At 51.6% G+C, this 4,837-nt stretch overlaps 1 long non-coding RNA gene across 2 annotated transcripts in view; it reads right to left on the reverse strand.

Moving 5' to 3' along the window:
* Positions 1–2,953, reverse strand: part of LOC129666994 (uncharacterized) — a 9,019-nt gene extending 6,066 nt beyond the window's left edge. Inside the window, exons 1-3 of one of the 2 annotated variants that reach the window (XR_008718668.1) lie at positions 2,739–2,953; positions 2,537–2,638; positions 2,121–2,367 (exon numbers count right to left, since the gene is read on the reverse strand). This is a non-coding gene — a long non-coding RNA (uncharacterized LOC129666994). The remainder of the gene's footprint in view (positions 1–2,120; positions 2,368–2,536; positions 2,639–2,738) is intronic. The other variant, XR_008718667.1, reaches the window with a different exon arrangement.
* Positions 2,954–4,837: the final 1,884 nt, after the last annotated feature.

A 4,837-nucleotide genomic window follows, 5' to 3' on the forward strand; every position in this document is an offset into this window, starting at 1 on the left:
GCCTGGGTGACTGTCAGACAGATGCCCAGGCCGCAGAGGAAGCCTGGGTGATTGTCAGACAGATGCCCAGGCCGCAGAGGAACCTGGGTGACTCTCCTGATAGCTGGTCAGTCTGTGCCATTTTTAACACTCACGGAAGCTGCTGGCTCTGCACTTTCTGTTTACTCAGGTAAAATGTACCCTTGTCAGGTCTCTGATGGGGTTGAAGGTCAGTTTAACAACAGAAACCAAGGCTCCCGCTGCCGGGTCAGTACTCTCCACGTGTGAAAATCAGACCTCAAGCCTCAGTCTCCAAGAGCTGTGATTGCTCAGTCTAGACGGGAGTTACCAGTTACCAGACTCATGAAACAGGGTCTCAAAGTAACGTTTTACTATTCCTTTATCTAAAGAGACTCGATTTACAATGACTGCGCCAGTAATCAGCCATCTGTCTTGTGGAGAATCGTCAGGTAGGAAAAAAAATGAAGTTTATATAAGGTCTGAGGATCTAAAAAAATGTTTTAGAGTCTAAGAAGATATTTTAAGGTTGATAAATGCATGTTACGAAGTTTAGAGGAGATGAGACCTTTAATGATGCTAAAAAATGATTTAAGAAATAGAAAAGAAATAAAACATGCTTCAGATTTCTTCCCCTTGCTAGGCTACTATTATATTAAGACTTCAAAGTTCCTGAAAATAGAAATTTTCCCCTGGTCTTGGGATTCTTCACCTTCCCCCAGTTATTAGAAAATGTTAATTCTGTCCTGAGCCCATATTTGCCTCATCAGGTTTTCACTTGGCTGATGGACTCTGTCACCTTCTGACTGCAGACTGCTGAGCTCCGGACTTCCTGGATGGTGATGTAAACCAGGCCAGCCAGTGTGCTCGCTCCCTGTCTTTCAGCTGGATAAGCGAATCAGATGCCTCTGATAAACGCCCTGCCTTTCGTTCGGCTTTCAGCTTCCTGGGCCACTCTAACAACGTCCTAATGTCAGATGGAAGTAATTACAGAGCAGACTGTGTCAACCTTTGTCCCACCTGACAGGCTGAAATGCTAAATCAAAAGGCATAAGGGACAAATGTCTACCTCGAATGTCAGTTGACACACCAGCTTTCTCAGCTAATAGATTCATTAACTAAAATGGTTGTACAATAGGACACTTAACCTGATTTATGCTAAACAAAACGGTATTATGTGGCTTTTAAGACTTTTTTTTTTTGGGGGGGGGGGCAGGGTTTTTCTGTGTAGCCCTGGCTGTCCTGGACTTGCTTAGTAGACCAGGCTGGCCTTGAACTCACAGAGATCTGCCTGCATACGCCTCCCTGAGTGCTGGGATCACAGGCGTGCGCTGCCACACCAGGCACTACCTGTTCTTTTGCTTGGAGGGAGGACAAATGGTGTGACACATCAGAGCTAAAACAGGAGTGAGTCAGTCAAGCTGCAGCTCAGGGCCAAGCCTGAGGGAGGCGCCCAGGGCCAGGAGCCAAGCCAGACCAATCACATTAGCCACTAGGCCAAACAGCAGGCTGCCAGCACAGGCAGGCTTGAGTTCAAACCTGAATGCCCGGCTAGGAAGCCTGGCTCAGCCCTAAACTAAAGGCAGCTGCAGACTGAATGGAGGGTAGGGAGAAGGCAGAGGGCTGACCGTGGGGAGTCGCACCAACCCAAAACGTTCTCAGAGGCAGCTCTGAGAACAGAGCTCTAGCTCTGTGCTCTTGTCCAGCAGCGGACTTGGTAAGGCCCTGAGGAGCCACGGCTTCCAATGGATTGAAGCCGGAGAGCCATCTCTTCCCCCAGCTGAGTTATCAGTCCTAAGGCAGCTGTATCCTGTGTTCTCTTTGCCAATAGTATCAGCCTTAGCTCTCGGCTGACCTTGCCCCCCCACGCCTCTTCTGCAAATAGTGTATAAAATGCTGTACTTCTTAATAAACTCGCTTGACATAAGTCACCAGCTTATGCAAGACATGTTGTCCCAGCTGCTGCTTTTGTCTTTATTTCCTGTCTTCACTTCTCATCCCTAGTCCCCTCACTCACCTCACCACTCAGGACCACTATCCCTGCAAGTCTGGGTCAACTGGTGCAACCTGAGAGACTCTAAAACCACGAAGGCCAGCAGCGGACAGCCTGCCTGGACACCCACCTTCTCTCTCCCTACCCGCTGCCCAGGCTGCAGGGCTGGGTTCTTCTCCCTCCTCCAAGGGAAACAGCATGTTTGGGAGAAGGGAGGTGGCTTTGCAGACCCAGGTTTGAATTCTGGAGGCTCCACTTCCTGGCTGTGGCTTTGGAGCTGGGTCGCTAGCTCTCCCATGCAACATACTCTGTTGAAGAACCTGTGAGGCGTCAGCTAGTTTCTGGGGACTCAAGATGAGTGAACTGCCTTCAGGAAGCTGAGAAGAGAGGCAATAAACGAACAGTGACGTGGTTAGGGCGAGCCAGCCGGCAGTGGGCCACAGGAAGCCCCACCCTGGGAAGAAGTCTCAGCAAACACGGAGGGTCCAGGGAGAACCCACTTCATTCAAAAAATATGTAACAGGAGCTGGATGTGCTGGTGCAGACCTTTAATCCCAGCACGTGGGAGGCAGGGCAGGATCTCTGGGAGTTTGAGGTCAGCCTGGTCTACCGAGGGAGTTTCAAGACAGCAAGGGCTATGTGGAACACCTGTCTCAAAAAACAAAAACCAAAAAATCAAGAAAAGAAAGAAATGTATAATAGGAGAGAGCGAGCGAGCAAGCACGTCAGCGGTATGGTACTTGCCTACCCGGTTCTTGTCTCCACCTCCAGAAGCCAACCCCAGCACACACAAAGGTATAAAATTCTCCCTGTGGACCAGCTACCAAGCTGAGCCCGCAGAGAGGAGGACCTTCAGATAAACGGTCTTAGCAGGCACGGGGCTGTGTGAAGTGTGGGAGGCGGGCCCCAGACAGCAAGCCCGGCCAGGGCAACGGTAGAAACACAGGCGCTCACATGCTCAGAGCCCCGTGGGAAGCCAAGTGGGACAGCGCTTGGGCTGGACCACACCAGGTGACTCTCAGTGGACATTAACCCCACAGACGTCACAGCGGCCACGTGAGGATCCTGGCTTGCGTCACCTCCAGCTCAGCCGCTCAGCACGGTGCAAGGGGCAGCCATTTCTTGGAGAGCAGGGGACTGACCGGGACCTAGGCTGCCCAGCACCGTGACAGGCTGCACTGGGTGTGGCACTGGGTGTGGCACTGGGTGTGGCACTGGGTGTGGCAAATCCAATCCAGACTTCTGGACCGTGGGGTGCGGTTCTTCCCGATGCACATAGCTTTGGTACCGGTGTGAACGGGGCCTCTAAGTCTCAGGGACTTCCTGTTTACTATTGGTGTATCCCAGCTCAGTCCACACAGAGCCTACAAGCAGGCACATGCCCAGGCACAGTCTGCCAGGGCTTAGATCTTAGTTTCTAACACCCGTCTCCAGAAAAGGAAGCAAATTCCTCAGAGAGACAGGCTCTGAATGGTCTGGATGGGGTAGGGAGGGAGAGAAGGCAGGCAGAAAGGAAGCAAGAGAGGAAGGCAGGCAGGAAGGAAGGAAGGAAGGAAGGAAGGAAGGAAGGAAGGAAGGAAGGCAGGCAGGAAGGAAGGAAGGCTGAAGAGAAGCCAGGCTTTATGGCAAACACCTGTAACCCCAGCATTTGGGAGGCTGAACTAGAACCTGGATTAGCAAACAAAACAAACTGAAGAGAAAGCAGGAAGCAGTCAGAAAAGCTTCCCAGGGAACAAAGTGGAACAATTTAAGCATGAAAATGGATGATGACTTAACAGATCCTATGAGTCACGAGCCCATGGCTGCCCTCAGTGAGCCCACAGAGTGACAGTCACTGGAGGCTAGTCACAAACCTACAGCTGCCTGGCCAGAAGCAGAATGTAAGGTGTCCGGTGAAATTTGATGGGTTCAGCACAGTCACGGAGCCTCTGAAGGTCCCTCCACGAAGCTGATTATTTACGAAGATGGAAATGTCAGGTGGGGAAGGCCAGTAGCCCCCTTCTTAGCCAGGGGAAGCTGCTAACTGCAGGGTGGGAAGAGTGAGCCTTGCGCCTCCTGACAGACACACAGAGCAGACAGTGGTCCGCAGCACCGGTACCCACAGTGCCCTGTGCAAACAGCACTGCCCGAGTTTAACCATGAGGAACCCAACTGGGAAGACAACAGGGCCGTCCCTAAATTATCTATGTCATGAAAGACAAAGAAAGGCCAAGAAATCATTCTCCGTTAAAGCTGCTGGCAGTCTGAGCCATGCTTGCTGTTCTCTTCACAGCATGCTAAAAATAAACGAAGGAAACAAACAAGTGAAAAGGCGGCCTAAAGACAATGACAACGAAACGTATGACCCTGGACTGGAAGGGACAGCGGCTGCAAAGGACGGTGTAAGGACAGCTAGGGACCTCTGGCTGCTGCTGCTGGAATTGTTTGGAGCGACTGCCCAGATGTGACCACTGCCCAGCAGATGAAGAGCTGTGAGGGGCACACCTGTAACCCCAGCTGTCAGAATCAGGAGTTCAAGGCCATTCTGGGCCATGTGAGACCCTGTGCGGGGCGGGCAGCCCTTGTTCTCAGGGGCTCTTGTGCTGAAGCAGGTAGGGTAAAGGGTTACTGCCTGCCCTGTCCAGGGCTGAAGTTCCAGGAGCCTGGCCTTCTCTATCAGTGCTAGGGAATCCAAGCGTAGGTTCTCAGGACACAGCAGGCCGAGAACCACAGAGGAGGCTTACTACACCATCTCTCCACTCTCTCTCCCTAAGTGTTATGTACTAAATCTGAATTCCCACTATCAGGGTTAAGCCATGTGTGGCATTTAGAAGTGGGACTTTCAGGAAGTGATTGGGTTAGAATGAA

Source organism: Psammomys obesus, unplaced genomic scaffold, assembly GCF_907164565.1.
Source record: "Psammomys obesus unplaced genomic scaffold, mPsaObe1.curated_primary_1811, whole genome shotgun sequence".
Classification (NCBI taxonomy): domain Eukaryota; kingdom Metazoa; phylum Chordata; class Mammalia; order Rodentia; family Muridae; genus Psammomys; species Psammomys obesus.